Source organism: Giraffa tippelskirchi, chromosome X (genome assembly GCF_054371585.1).
Source record: "Giraffa tippelskirchi isolate mGirTip1 chromosome X, T2T-mGirTip1v1.2.pri, whole genome shotgun sequence".
Lineage (NCBI taxonomy): Eukaryota > Metazoa > Chordata > Mammalia > Artiodactyla > Giraffidae > Giraffa > Giraffa tippelskirchi.
Window position 1 is genome coordinate 21,314,779 of NC_137289.1, and position 15,810 is coordinate 21,330,588.

The window sequence follows — 15,810 nt, forward strand, 5'->3', positions numbered from 1 at the left end:
ACTTGATGCCTCCAAACAGTTTGATAGTTTGAAAAAATGCTGGAGATAAAAAAATAAAAGACGTGATCAAGTAAAAATTGAAATCTGGAAAACAGAAGATGAGTGATAAAGTTGGGTAGCTTTGTCCAATGGAAACCAAAAAGAAAATGTAGAAATATAACCAGGTTTCTCTGAATTGAGTCAAATACAAGTCAGCCATATTTCCTGGTGTCTGTCTGTTTATGGTGTTTTTTTCAGGTTCAAAGGGCAGATGCAGAAGAATGGTTGAAACAAGATGTCTCTCTTCTGGGACAGCACTGCCATCGTGCGGAAACAGTTTGATCAGGCCAAAGCTGTGAGCTGCTCTTCCTTGCGAGGCCTAGCAGTGGAGGCCGGTCAGATCAACTTAGGAACAACAGAACCTGAACTCAAGCCTGGCCCTCAACCTTTTCTGTGTGATCTGGCAGGATCGGTGGACAGTCAGGTTCTAGGCTTAGTATCTGATCAGTGAGGGCCCAGGACCAAGGAGCCCTCCAGCTGCTGCCAGGAAGTCCAGTCACAGGAAGGAGGTAAGATGGGCCTCAGTTTCCTAACATTGTGGTGGGCCTTAGAGCCAAGCACTGAAAATGGGGGCACTTGTCTTGTGAATCTGCCCTTTGTAGGGCCTGGGCCCATTGTGACAGGAGTGACAGAGTGCAATGGACTGGCCTAATGCCAAGTACCTTAAATAGGTGATGCCATTGACGAAGTTGAGGGTGACCAAAAGTCTAAATAAAGTACCATGGCTTGGAGCAAGAAGGACCTGTATGGAAGGAATGGGAAAACACTGACTTGCTGGTTTGAGTCAGAATATTTTCTAGGAGTCTGCAGATGCTCAAGTGGATGAAAATCACAAATGTAGTGGAAGGCCTACATTGTCTGAACCCACCCACCAGCTGCGAACTTCTGTGTCTTTGCAGGTTCACTCTAAAGCCCAGGGTCAATACCTTTGTCCTGACCTGACGCTGATGTTATCTCAGTTCTTGCAGGGGAGCGGGGCAAAGACCTGGCTTTGGGGTTGGTGTGTGCTAAGTCTCTTGAGTCATGTCAGACTCTGTGCGACGCTATGGACTGCAGCCTGCCAGGGAGGATAGCATTATTTCCTTCCTGTGCTTTAAGATGGAAAGCAAACTGCTGTACTTTACTTTATTTTGGGGGACTCCAAAATCACTGCAGATGGTGACTGCAGCCATGGAATTAAAAGACGCTTGCTCCTTGGAAGTAAAGCTATGACCAACCTAGACAGCATATTAAAAAACAGAGACATTTCTTTGCCAACAAAGGTCCGTCTGGTCAAAGCAATGGTTTTTCTGGCAGGCATGCATGGATGTGAGAGTTGGAATATAAGGACAGGTGAGCATCAAAGCATTGATGCTTTTGAGCTGTGGTGTGGCAGGAGACTCTTGAGAGTCCGTTGGACTGCACAGAGATCCAACCAGTCCATCCTAAAGGAAATCTACCCCGAATATACATTGGAGGGACTGATGCTGAAGCTGAAACTCCTATATTTTGGTCGTCTGATACGAAGAACTGACTCACTTGACAAGACCTTGATAGCGGGAAAGACTGAAAGTGGGAAGAGAAGGGGATGACAGAGGATGAGATGGGTGGATGGCATCACTGACTCCATGGACATGAGTTGGAGCAAGCTCTGGGAGTTGGTGATGGAAAGGAAAGCCTGGCGTGCTGCAGTCCGTGGGGTTGCAAAGAGTTGGACACGACTGAGCTACTGAACTGAACTCTAGCTAAGGCCATTTATGAGATGGAAAATACTTGTTTTTTTCCAATTATATATGATGATAGTATGAGACAAAGTCACGTGTGCCATCTGATTGGAATTGATAGCCATGTAAGAGTGTATGATTACAAGTAGGGCATTGTCTGCATTCAGTCATGGGAAGTATCTGTGTCATCCTAGAGCTTCACCAAATGGCTTCTTCAACTCAACACACAAAGCCTAGAATATGAAGACTCCAGCAAATTGGGGAAGTGTGTGTGTTATTCCCTCAGTTGTGCCCGACTCTTTGGACCCCACGGACTCTTTAGACCCACCAGGCTCCTCTTGTCCATTGAATTCTCCAGGCCAGAATACTGGAGTGCATAGCCAGGACCTTTTCCAGGGAATCTTCCTGACCCAAGGATCAAACCTGGGTCTCCTGCATTGCAGGCGGATGCTTTACCATCTGAGTGAGACAAGATAATAAACATGTGGCTTGTTGCCTAGGTTTGGCAAGTCCTTAGGTATAGTCATTTTCTTTTGTGTCATACGCATGGATGCCAGAGGTTTGCCACTTGATGCCTCCAAACAGTTTGATAGTTTGAAAAAATGCTGGAGATAAAAAAATAAAAGACGTGATCAAGTAAAAATTGAAATCTGGAAAACAGAAGATGAGTGATAAAGTTGGGTAGCTTTGTCCAATGGAAACCAAAAAGAAAATGTAGAAATATAACCAGGTTTCTCTGAATTGAGTCAAATACAAGTCAGCCATATTTCCTGGTGTCTGTCTGTTTATGGTGTTTTTTTCAGGTTCAAAGGGCAGATGCAGAAGAATGGTTGAAACAAGATGTCTCTCTTCTGGGACAGCACTGCCATTGTGCGGAAACAGTTTGATCAGGCCAAAGCTGTGAGCTGCTCTTCCTTGCGAGGCCTAGCAGTGGAGGCCGGTCCGATCAACTTAGGAACAACAGAACCTGAACTCAAGCCTGGCCCTCAACCTTTTCTGTGTGATCTGGCAGGATCGGTGGACAGTCAGGTTCTAGGCTTAGTATCTGATCAGTGAGGGCCCAGGACCAAGGAGCCCTCCAGCTGCTGCCAGGAAGTCCAGTCACAGGAAGGAGGTAAGCGGGGCCTCAGTTTCCTAACATTGTGGTGGGCCTTAGAGCCAAGCACTGAAAATGGGGGCACTTGTCTTGTGAATCTGCCCTTTGTAGGGCCTGGGCCCATTGTGACAGGAGTGACAGAGTGCAATGGACTGGCCTAATGCCAAGTACCTTAAATAGGTGATGCCATTGACGAAGTTGAGGGTGACCAAAAGTCTAAATAAAGTACCATGGCTTGGAGCAAGAAGGACCTGTATGGAAGGAATGGGAAAACACTGACTTGCTGGTTTGAGTCAGAATATTTTCTAGGAGCCTGCAGATGCTCAAGTGGATGAAAATCACAAATGTAGTGGAAGGCCTACATTGTCTGAACCCACCCACCAGCTGCGAACTTCTGTGTCTTTGCAGGTTCACTCTAAAGCCCAGGGTCAATACCTTTGTCCTGACCTGACGCTGATGTTATCTCAGTTCTTGCAGGGGAGCGGGGCAAAGACCTGGCTTTGGGGTTGGTGTGTGCTAAGTCTCTTGAGTCATGTCAGACTCTGTGCGACGCTATGGACTGCAGCCTGCCAGGGAGGATAGCATTATTTCCTTCCTGTGCTTTAAGATGGAAAGCAAACTGCTGTACTTTACTTTATTTTGGAGAACTCCAAAATCACTGCAGATGGTGACTGCAGCCATGAAATTAAAAGACGCTTGCTCCTTGGAAGTAAAGCTATGAGCAACCTAGACAGCATATTAAAAAACAGAGACATTTCTTTGCCAACAAAGGTCCGTCTGGTCAAAGCAATGGTTTTTCTGGCAGGCATGCATGGATGTGAGAGTTGGAATATAAGGACAGGTGAGCATCAAAGCATTGATGCTTTTGAGCTGTGGTGTGGCAGGAGACTCTTGAGAGTCCCTTGGACTGCACAGAGATCCAACCAGTCCATCCTAAAGGAAATCTACCCCGAATATACATTGGAGGGACTGATGCTGAAGCTGAAACTCCTATATTTTGGTCGTCTGATACGAAGAACTGACTCACTTGACAAGACCTTGATAGCGGGAAAGACTGAAAGTGGGAAGAGAAGGGGATGACAGAGGATGAGATGGGTGGATGGCATCACTGACTCCATGGACATGAGTTGGAGCAAGCTCTGGGAGTTGGTGATGGAAAGGAAAGCCTGGCGTGCTGCAGTCCGTGGGGTTGCAAAGAGTTGGACACGACTGAGTTACTGAACTGAACTCTAGCTAAGGCCATTTATGAGATGGAAAATACTTGTTTTTTTCCAATTATATATGATGATAGTATGAGACAAAGTCACGTGTGCCATCTGATTGGAATTGATAGCCATGTAAGAGTGTATGATTACAAGTAGGGCATTGTCTGCATTCAGTCATGGGAAGTATCTGGGTCATCCTAGAGCTTCACCAAATGGCTTCTTCAACTCAACACACAAAGCCTAGAATATGAAGACTCCAGCAAATTGGGGAAGTGTGTGTGTTATTCCCTCAGTTGTGCCCGACTCTTTGGACCCCACGGACTCTTTAGACCCACCAGGCTCCTCTTGTCCATTGAATTCTCCAGGCCAGAATACTGGAGTGCATAGCCAGGACCTTTTCCAGGGAATCTTCCTGACCCGTGGATCAAACCTGGGTCTCCTGCATTGCAGGCGGATGCTTTACCATCTGAGTGAGACAAGATAATAAACATGTGGCCTGTTGCCTAGATTTGGCCAGTCCTTAGGTATAGTCAATTTCTTTTGTGTCTTACGCATGGATGCCAGAGGTTTGCCACTTGATGCCTCCAAACAGTTTGATAGTTTGAAAAAATGCTGGAGATAAAAAAAAAAAAAGAAGGGATCAAGTAAAAATTGAAATCTGGAAAACAGAAGATGAGTGATAAAGTTGGGTAGCTTTGTCCAATGGAAACCAAAAAGAAAATGTAGAAATATAACCAGGTTTCTCTGAATTGAGTCAAATACAAGTCAGCCATATTTCCTGGTGTCTGTCTGTTTATGGTGTCTTTTTCAGGTTCAAAGGGCAGAGGCAGAAGAATGGTTGAAACAAGATGTCTCTCTTCTGGGACAGCACTGCCATCGTGCGGAAACAGTTTGATCAGGCCAAAGCTGTGAGCTGCTCTTCCTTGCGAGGCCTAGCAGTGGAGGCCGGTCAGATCAACTTAGGAACAACAGAACCTGAACTCAAGCCTGGCCCTCAACCTTTTCTGTGTGATCTGGCAGGATCGGTGGACAGTCAGGTTCTAGGCTTAGTGTCTGATCAGTGAGGGCCCAGGACCAAGGAGCCCTCCAGCTGCTGCCAGGAAGTCCAGTCACAGGAAGGAGGTAAGCGGGGCCTCAGTTTCCTAACATTGTGGTGGGCCTTAGAGCCAAGCACTGAAAATGGGGGCACTTGTCTTGTGAATCTGCCCTTTGTAGGGCCTGGGCCCATTGTGACAGGAGTGACAGAGTGCAATGGACTGGCCTAATGCCAAGTACCTTAAATAGGTGATGCCATTGACGAAGTTGAGGGTGACCAAAAGTCTAAATAAAGTACCATGGCTTGGAGCAAGAAGGACCTGTATGGAAGGAATGGGAATACACTGACTTGCTGGTTTGAGTCAGAATATTTTCTAGGAGCCTGCAGATGCTCAAGTGGATGAAAATCACAAATGTAGTGGAAGGCCTACATTGTCTGAACCCACCCACCAGCTGCGAACTTCTGTGTCTTTGCAGGTTCACTCTAAAGCCCAGGGTCAATACCTTTGTCCTGACCTGACGCTGATGTTATCTCAGTTCTTGCAGGGGAGCGGAGCAAAGACCTGGCTTTGGGGTTGGTGTGTGCTAAGTCTCTTGAGTCATGTCAGACTCTGTGCGACGCTATGGACTGCAGCCTGCCAGGGAGGATAGCATTATTTCCTTCCTGTGCTTTAAGATGGAAAGCAAACTGCTGTACTTTACTTTATTTTGGGGGACTCCAAAATCACTGCAGATGGTGACTGCAGCCATGGAATTAAAAGACGCTTGCTCCTTGGAAGTAAAGCTATGACCAACCTAGACAGCATATTAAAAAACAGAGACATTTCTTTGCCAACAAAGGTCCGTCTGGTCAAAGCAATGGTTTTTCTGGCAGGCATGCATGGATGTGAGAGTTGGAATATAAGGACAGGTGAGCATCAAAGCATTGATGCTTTTGAGCTGTGGTGTGGCAGGAGACTCTTGAGAGTCCCTTGGACTGCACAGAGATCCAACCAGTCCATCCTAAAGGAAATCTACCCCGAATATACATTGGAGGGACTGATGCTGAAGCTGAAACTCCTATATTTTGGTCGTCTGATACGAAGAACTGACTCACTTGACAAGACCTTGATAGCGGGAAAGACTGAAAGTGGGAAGAGAAGGGGATGACAGAGGATGAGATGGGTGGATGGCATCACTGACTCCATGGACATGAGTTGGAGCAAGCTCTGGGAGTTGGTGATGGAAAGGAAAGCCTGGCGTGCTGCAGTCCGTGGGGTTGCAAAGAGTTGGACACGACTGAGCTACTGAACTGAACTCTAGCTAAGGCCATTTATGAGATGGAAAATACTTGTTTTTTTCCAATTATATATGATGATAGTATGAGACAAAGTCACGTGTGCCATCTGATTGGAATTGATAGCCATGTAAGAGTGTATGATTACAAGTAGGGCATTGTCTGCATTCAGTCATGGGAAGTATCTGGATCATCCTAGAGCTTCACCAAATGGCTTCTTCAACTCAACACACAAAGCCTAGAATATGAAGTCTCCAGGAAATTTGGGAAGTGTGTGTGTTATTCCCTGAGTTGTGCCCGACTCTTTGGACCCCACGGACTCTTTAGACCCACCAGGCTCCTCTTGTCCATTGAATTCTCCAGGCCAGAATACTGGAGTGCATAGCCAGGACCTTTTCCAGGGAATCTTCCTGACCCAAGGATCAAACCTGGGTCTCCTGCATTGCAGGCGGATGCTTTACCATCTGAGTGAGACAAGATAATAAACATGTGGCCTGTTGCCTAGATTTGGCAAGTCCTTAGGTATAGTCAATTTCTTTTGTGTCTTACGCATGGATGCCAGAGGTTTGCCACTTGATGCCTCCAAACAGTTTGATAGTTTGAAAAAATGCTGGAGATAAAAAAAAAAAAAGAAGGGATCAAGTAAAAATTGAAATCTGCAAAACAGAAGATGAGTGATAAAGTTGGGTACCTTTGTCCAATGGAAGCCAAAAAGAAAATGTAGAAATATAACCAGGTTTCTCTGAATTGAGTCAAATACAAGTCAGCCATATTTCCTGGTGTCTGTCTGTTTATGGTGTCTTTTTCAGGTTCAAAGGGCAGAGGCAGAAGAATGGTTGAAATAGGATGTCTCTCTTCTGGGACAGCACTGCCATCGTGCGGAAACAGTTTGATCAGGCCAAAGCTGTGAGCTGCTCTTCCTTGCGAGGCCTAGCAGTGGAGGCCGGTCAGATCAACTTAGGAACAACAGAACCTGAACTCAAGCCTGGCCCTCAACCTTTTCTGTGTGATCTGGCAGGATCGGTGGACAGTCAGGTTCTAGGCTTAGTATCTGATCAGTGAGGGCCCAGGACCACGGAGCCCTCCAGCTGCTGCCAGGAAGTCCAGTCACAGGAAGGAGGTAAGCGGGGCCTCAGTTTCCTAACATTGTGGTGGGCCTTAGAGCCAAGCACTGAAAATGGGGGCACTTGTCTTGTGAATCTGCCCTTTGTAGGGCCTGGGCCCATTGTGACAGGAGTGACAGAGTGCAATGGACTGGCCTAATGCCAAGTACCTTAAATAGGTGATGCCATTGACGAAGTTGAGGGTGACCAAAAGTCTAAATAAAGTACCATGGCTTGGAGCAAGAAGGACATGTATGGAAGGAATGGGAATACACTGACTTGCTGGTTTGAGTCAGAATATTTTCTAGGAGCCTGCAGATGCTCAAGTGGATGAAAATCACAAATGTAGTGGAAGGCCTACATTGTCTGAACCCACCCACCAGCTGCGAACTTCTGTGTCTTTGCAGGTTCACTCTAAAGCCCAGGGTCAATACCTTTGTCCTGACCTGACGCTGATGTTATCTCAGTTCTTGCAGGGGAGCGGGGCAAAGACCTGGCTTTGGGGTTGGTGTGTGCTAAGTCTCTTGAGTCATGTCAGACTCTGTGCGACGCTATGGACTGCAGCCTGCCAGGGAGGATAGCATTATTTCCTTCCTGTGCTTTAAGATGGAAAGCAAACTGCTGTACTTTACTTTATTTTGGGGGACTCCAAAATCACTGCAGATGGTGACTGCAGCCATGAAATTAAAAGACGCTTGCTCCTTGGAAGTAAAGCTATGACCAACCTAGACAGCATATTAAAAAACAGAGACATTTCTTTGCCAACAAAGGTCCGTCTGGTCAAAGCAATGGTTTTTCTGGCAGGCATGCATGGATGTGAGAGTTGGAATATAAGGACAGGTGAGCATCAAAGCATTGATGCTTTTGAGCTGTGGTGTGGCAGGAGACTCTTGAGAGTCCCTTGGACTGCACAGAGATCCAACCAGTCCATCCTAAAGGAAATCTACCCCGAATATACATTGGAGGGACTGATGCTGAAGCTGAAACTCCTATATTTTGGTCGTCTGATACGAAGAACTGACTCACTTGACAAGACCTTGATAGCGGGAAAGACTGAAAGTGGGAAGAGAAGGGGATGACAGAGGATGAGATGGGTGGATGGCATCACTGACTCCATGGACATGAGTTGGAGCAAGCTCTGGGAGTTGGTGATGGAAAGGAAAGCCTGGCGTGCTGCAGTCCGTGGGGTTGCAAAGAGTTGGACACGACTGAGCTACTGAACTGAACTCTAGCTAAGGCCATTTATGAGATGGAAAATACTTGTTTTTTTCCAATTATATATGATGATAGTATGAGACAAAGTCACGTGTGCCATCTGATTGGAATTGATAGCCATGTAAGAGTGTATGATTACAAGTAGGGCATTGTCTGCATTCAGTCATGGGAAGTATCTGGATCATCCTAGAGCTTCACCAAATGGCTTCTTCAACTCAACACACAAAGCCTAGAATATGAAGACTCCAGGAAATTTGGGAAGTGTGTGTGTTATTCCCTCAGTTGTGCCTGACTCTTTGGACCCCACGGACTCTTTAGACCCACCAGGCTCCTCTTGTCCATTGAATTCTCCAGGCCAGAATACTGGAGTGCATAGCCAGGACCTTTTCCAGGGAATCTTCCTGACCCGTGGATCAAACCTGGGTCTCTTGCATTGCAGGCGGATGCTTTACCATCTGAGTGAGACAAGATAATAAACATGTGGCCTGTTGCCTAGATTTGGCAAGTACTTTGGTATAGTCAATTTCTTTTGTGTCTTACGCATGGATGCCAGAGGTTTGCCACTTGATGCCTCCAAACAGTTTGATAGTTTGAAAAAATGCTGGAGATAAAAAAAAAAAAAGAAGGGATCAAGTAAAAATTGAAATCTGCAAAACAGAAGATGATTGATAAAGTTGGGTACCTTTGTCCAATGGAAACCAAAAAGAAAATGTAGAAATATAACCAGGTTTCTCTGAATTGAGTCAAATACAAGTCAGCCATATTTCCTGGTGTCTGTCTGTTTATGGTGTTTTTTTCAGGTTCAAAGGGCAGATGCAGAAGAATGGTTGAAACAAGATGTCTCTCTTCTGGGACAGCACTGCCATCGTGCGGAAACAGTTTGATCAGGCCAAAGCTGTGAGCTGCTCTTCCTTGCGAGGCCTAGCAGTGGAGGCCGGTCAGATCAACTTAGGAACAACAGAACCTGAACTCAAGCCTGGCCCTCAACCTTTTCTGTGTGATCTGGCAGGATCGGTGGACAGTCAGGTTCTAGGCTTAGTATCTGATCAGTGAGGGCCCAGGACCAAGGAGCCCTCCAGCTGCTGCCAGGAAGTCCAGTCACAGGAAGGAGGTAAGCGGGGCCTCAGTTTCCTAACATTGTGGTGGGCCTTAGAGCCAAGCACTGAAAATGGGGGCACTTGTCTTGTGAATCTGCCCTTTGTAGGGCCTGGGCCCATTGTGACAGGAGTGACAGAGTGCAATGGACTGGCCTAATGCCAAGTACCTTAAATAGGTGATGCCATTGAAGAAGTTGAGGGTGACCAAAAGTCTAAATAAAGTACCATGGCTTGGAGCAAGAAGGACCTGTATGGAAGGAATGGGAAAACACTGACTTGCTGGTTTGAGTCAGAATATTTTCTAGGAGCCTGCAGATGCTCAAGTGGATGAAAATCACAAATGTAGTGGAAGGCCTACATTGTCTGAACCCACCCACCAGCTGCGAACTTCTGTGTCTTTGCAGGTTCACTCTAAAGCCCAGGGTCAATACCTTTGTCCTGACCTGACGCTGATGTTATCTCAGTTCTTGCAGGGGAGCGGGGCAAAGACCTGGCTTTGGGGTTGGTGTGTGCTAAGTCTCTTGAGTCATGTCAGACTCTGTGCGACGCTATGGACTGCAGCCTGCCAGGGAGGATAGCATTATTTCCTTTCTGTGCTTTAAGATGGAAAGTAAACTGCTGTACTTTACTTTATTTTGGAGAACTCCAAAATCACTGCAGATGGTGACTGCAGCCATGGAATTAAAAGACGCTTGCTCCTTGGAAGTAAAGCTATGAGCAACCTAGACAGCATATTAAAAAACAGAGACATTTCTTTGCCAACAAAGGTCCGTCTGGTCAAAGCAATGGTTTTTCTGGCAGGCATGCATGGATGTGAGAGTTGGAATATAAGGACAGGTGAGCATCAAAGCATTGATGCTTTTGAGCTGTGGTGTGGCAGGAGACTCTTGAGAGTCCCTTGGACTGCACAGAGATCCAACCAGTCCATCCTAAAGGAAATCTACCCCGAATATACATTGGAGGGACTGATGCTGAAGCTGAAACTCCTATATTTTGGTCGTCTGATACGAAGAACTGACTCACTTGACAAGACCTTGATAGCGGGAAAGACTGAAAGTGGGAAGAGAAGGGGATGACAGAGGATGAGATGGGTGGATGGCATCACTGACTCCATGGACATGAGTTGGAGCAAGCTCTGGGAGTTGGTGATGGAAAGGAAAGCCTGGCGTGCTGCAGTCCGTGGGGTTGCAAAGAGTTGGACACGACTGAGCTACTGAACTGAACTCTAGCTAAGGCCATTTATGAGATGGAAAATACTTGTTTTTTTCCAATTATATATGATGATAGTATGAGACAAAGTCACGTGTGCCATCTGATTGGAATTGATAGCCATGTAAGAGTGTATGATTACAAGTAGGGCATTGTCTGCATTCAGTCATGGGAAGTATCTGGGTCATCCTAGAGCTTCACCAAATGGCTTCTTCAACTCAACACACAAAGCCTAGAATATGAAGACTCCAGCAAATTTGGGAAGTGTGTGTGTTATTCCCTCAGTTGTGCCTGACTCGTTGGACCCCACGGACTCTTTAGACCCACCAGGCGCCTCTTGTCCATTGAATTCTCCAGGCCAGAATACTGGAGTGCATAGCCAGGACCTTTTCCAGGGAATCTTCCTGACCCGTGGATCAAACCTGGGTCTCCTGCATTGCAGGCGGATGCTTTACCATCTGAGTGAGACAAGATAATAAACATGTGGCCTGTTGCCTAGATTTGGCAAGTCCTTAGGTATAGTCAATTTCTTTTGTGTCTTACGCATGGATGCCAGAGGTTTGCCACTTGATGCCTCCAAACAGTTTGATAGTTTGAAAAAATGCTGGAGATAAAAAAAAAAAAAGAAGGGATCAAGTAAAAATTGAAATCTGGAAAACAGAAGATGAGTGATAAAGTTGGGTACCTTTGTCCAATGGAAACCAAAAAGAAAATGTAGAAATATAACCAGGTTTCTCTGAATTGAGTCAAATACAAGTCAGCCATATTTCCTGGTGTCTGTCTGTTTATGGTGTCTTTTTCAGGTTCAAAGGGCAGAGGCAGAAGAATGGTTGAAACAAGATGTCTCTCTTCTGGGACAGCACTGCCATCGTGCGGAAACAGTTTGATCAGGCCAAAGGTGTGAGCTGCTCTTCCTTGCGAGGCCTAGCAGTGGAGGCCGGTCAGATCAACTTAGGAACAACAGAACCTGAACTCAAGCCTGGCCCTCAACCTTTTCTGTGTGATCTGGCAGGATCGGTGGACAGTCAGGTTCTAGGCTTAGTGTCTGATCAGTGAGGGCCCAGGACCAAGGAGCCCTCCAGCTGCTGCCAGGAAGTCCAGTCACAGGAAGGAGGTAAGCGGGGCCTCAGTTTCCTAACATTGTGGTGGGCCTTAGAGCCAAGCACTGAAAATGGGGGCACTTGTCTTGTGAATCTGCCCTTTGTAGGGCCTGGGCCCATTGTGACAGGAGTGACAGAGTGCAATGGACTGGCCTAATGCCAAGTACCTTAAATAGGTGATGCCATTGACGAAGTTGAGGGTGACCAAAAGTCTAAATAAAGTACCATGGCTTGGAGCAAGAAGGACCTGTATGGAAGGAATGGGAATACACTGACTTGCTGGTTTGAGTCAGAATATTTTCTAGGAGCCTGCAGATGCTCAAGTGGATGAAAATCACAAATGTAGTGGAAGGCCTACATTGTCTGAACCCACCCACCAGCTGCGAACTTCTGTGTCTTTGCAGGTTCACTCTAAAGCCCAGGGTCAATACCTTTGTCCTGACCTGACGCTGATGTTATCTCAGTTCTTGCAGGGGAGCGGAGCAAAGACCTGGCTTTGGGGTTGGTGTGTGCTAAGTCTCTTGAGTCATGTCAGACTCTGTGCGACGCTATGGACTGCAGCCTGCCAGGGAGGATAGCATCATTTCCTTCCTGTGCTTTAAGATGGAAAGCAAACTGCTGTACTTTACTTTATTTTGGGGGACTCCAAAATCACTGCAGATGGTGACTGCAGCCATGGAATTAAAAGACGCTTGCTCCTTGGAAGTAAAGCTATGACCAACCTAGACAGCATATTAAAAAACAGAGACATTTCTTTGCCAACAAAGGTCCGTCTGGTCAAAGCAATGGTTTTTCTGGCAGGCATGCATGGATGTGAGAGTTGGAATATAAGGACAGGTGAGCATCAAAGCATTGATGCTTTTGAGCTGTGGTGTGGCAGGAGACTCTTGAGAGTCCCTTGGACTGCACAGAGATCCAACCAGTCCATCCTAAAGGAAATCTACCCCGAATATACATTGGAGGGACTGATGCTGAAGCTGAAACTCCTATATTTTGGTCGTCTGATACGAAGAACTGACTCACTTGACAAGACCTTGATAGCGGGAAAGACTGAAAGTGGGAAGAGAAGGGGATGACAGAGGATGAGATGGGTGGATGGCATCACTGACTCCATGGACATGAGTTGGAGCAAGCTCTGGGAGTTGGTGATGGAAAGGAAAGCCTGGCGTGCTGCAGTCCGTGGGGTTGCAAAGAGTTGGACACGACTGAGCTACTGAACTGAACTCTAGCTAAGGCCATTTATGAGATGGAAAATACTTGTTTTTTTCCAATTATATATGATGATAGTATGAGACAAAGTCACGTGTGCCATCTGATTGGAATTGATAGCCATGTAAGAGTGTATGATTACAAGTAGGGCATTGTCTGCATTCAGTCATGGGAAGTATCTGGGTCATCCTAGAGCTTCACCAAATGGCTTCTTCAACTCAACACACAAAGCCTAGAATATGAAGACTCCAGGAAATTTGGGAAGTGTGTGTGTTATTCCCTCAGTTGTGCCTGACTCTTTGGACCCCACGGACTCTTTAGACCCACCAGGCTCCTCTTGTCCATTGAATTCTCCAGGCCACAATACTGGAGTGCATAGCCAGGACCTTTTCCAGGGAATCTTCCTGACCCGTGGATCAAACCTGGGTCTCTTGCATTGCAGGCGGATGCTTTACCATCTGAGTGAGACAAGATAATAAACATGTGGCCTGTTGCCTAGATTTGGCAAGTCCTTAGGTATAGTCAATTTCTTTTGTGTCTTACGCATGGATGCCAGAGGTTTGCCACTTGATGCCTCCAAACAGTTTGATAGTTTGAAAAAATGCTGGAGATAAAAAAAAAAAAAGAAGGGATCAAGTAAAAATTGAAATCTGCAAAACAGAAGATGAGTGATAAAGTTGGGTACCTTTGTCCAATGGAAACCAAAAAGAAAATGTTGAAATATAACCAGGTTTCTCTGAATTGAGTCAAATACAAGTCAGCCATATTTCCTGGTGTCTGTCTGTTTATGGTGTCTTTTTCAGGTTCAAAGGGCAGAGGCAGAAGAATGGTTGAAATAGGATGTCTCTCTTCTGGGACAGCACTGCCATCGTGCGGAAACAGTTTGATCAGGCCAAAGCTGTGAGCTGCTCTTCCTTGCGAGGCCTAGCAGTGGAGGCCGGTCAGATCAACTTAGGAACAACAGAACCTGAACTCAAGCCTGGCCCTCAACCTTTTCTGTGTGATCTGGCAGGATCGGTGGACAGTCAGGTTCTAGGCTTAGTATCTGATCAGTGAGGGCCCAGGACCACGGAGCCCTCCAGCTGCTGCCAGGAAGTCCAGTCACAGGAAGGAGGTAAGCGGGGCCTCAGTTTCCTAACATTGTGGTGGGCCTTAGAGCCAAGCACTGAAAATGGGGGCACTTGTCTTGTGAATCTGCCCTTTGTAGGGCCTGGGCCCATTGTGACAGGAGTGACAGAGTGCAATGGACTGGCCTAATGCCAAGTACCTTAAATAGGTGATGCCATTGACGAAGTTGAGGGTGACCAAAAGTCTAAATAAAGTACCATGGCTTGGAGCAAGAAGGACCTGTATGGAAGGAATGGGAATACACTGACTTGCTGGTTTGAGTCAGAATATTTTCTAGGAGCCTGCAGATGCTCAAGTGGATGAAAATCACAAATGTAGTGGAAGGCCTACATTGTCTGAACCCACCCACCAGCTGCGAACTTCTGTGTCTTTGCAGGTTCACTCTAAAGCCCAGGGTCAATACCTTTGTCCTGACCTGACGCTGATGTTATCTCAGTTCTTGCAGGGGAGCGGGGCAAAGACCTGGCTTTGGGGTTGGTGTGTGCTAAGTCTCTTGAGTCATGTCAGACTCTGTGCGACGCTATGGACTGCAGCCTGCCAGGGAGGATAGCATTATTTCCTTCCTGTGCTTTAAGATGGAAAGCAAACTGCTGTACTTTACTTTATTTTGGGGGACTCCAAAATCACTGCAGATGGTGACTGCAGCCATGAAATTAAAAGACGCTTGCTCCTTGGAAGTAAAGCTATGAGCAACCTAGACAGCATATTAAAAAACAGAGACATTTCTTTGCCAACAAAGGTCCGTCTGGTCAAAGCAATGGTTTTTCTGGCAGGCATGCATGGATGTGAGAGTTGGAATATAAGGACAGGTGAGCATCAAAGCAATGATGCTTTTGAGCTGTGGTGTGGCAGGAGACTCTTGAGAGTCCCTTGGACTGCACAGAGATCCAACCAGTCCATCCTAAAGGAAATCTACCCCGAATATACATTGGAGGGACTCATGCTGAAGCTGAAACTCCTATATTTTGGTCGTCTGATACGAAGAACTGACTCACTTGACAAGACCTTGATAGCGGGAAAGACTGAAAGTGGGAAGAGAAGGGGATGACAGAGGATGAGATGGGTGGATGGCATCACTGACTCCATGGACATGAGTTGGAGCAAGCTCTGGGAGTTGGTGATGGAAAGGAAAGCCTGGCGTGCTGCAGTCCGTGGGGTTGCAAAGAGTTGGACACGACTGAGCTACTGAACTGAACTCTAGCTAAGGCCATTTATGAGATGGAAAATACTTGTTTTTTTCCAATTATATATGATGATAGTATGAGACAAAGTCACGTGTGCCATCTGATTGGAATTGATAGCCATGTAAGAGTGTATGATTACAAGTAGGGCATTGTCTGCATTCAGTCATGGGAAGTATCTGGATCATCCTAGAGCTTCACCAAATGGCTTCTT

The 15,810-nt window shown here is 46.4% G+C and overlaps 1 long non-coding RNA gene across 1 annotated transcript in view; it reads left to right on the forward strand.

Moving 5' to 3' along the window:
* The window catches only part of LOC145536975 (uncharacterized), a 411,144-nt gene that overhangs the window by 150,053 nt on the left and 245,281 nt on the right, over nucleotides 1–15,810 (forward strand). Inside the window, exons 66-72 of the long non-coding RNA XR_014076109.1 lie at nucleotides 238–548; nucleotides 2,546–2,856; nucleotides 4,855–5,165; nucleotides 7,164–7,474; nucleotides 9,473–9,783; nucleotides 11,782–12,092; nucleotides 14,091–14,401. This is a non-coding gene — a long non-coding RNA (uncharacterized LOC145536975). The remainder of the gene's footprint in view (nucleotides 1–237; nucleotides 549–2,545; nucleotides 2,857–4,854; nucleotides 5,166–7,163; nucleotides 7,475–9,472; nucleotides 9,784–11,781; nucleotides 12,093–14,090; nucleotides 14,402–15,810) is intronic.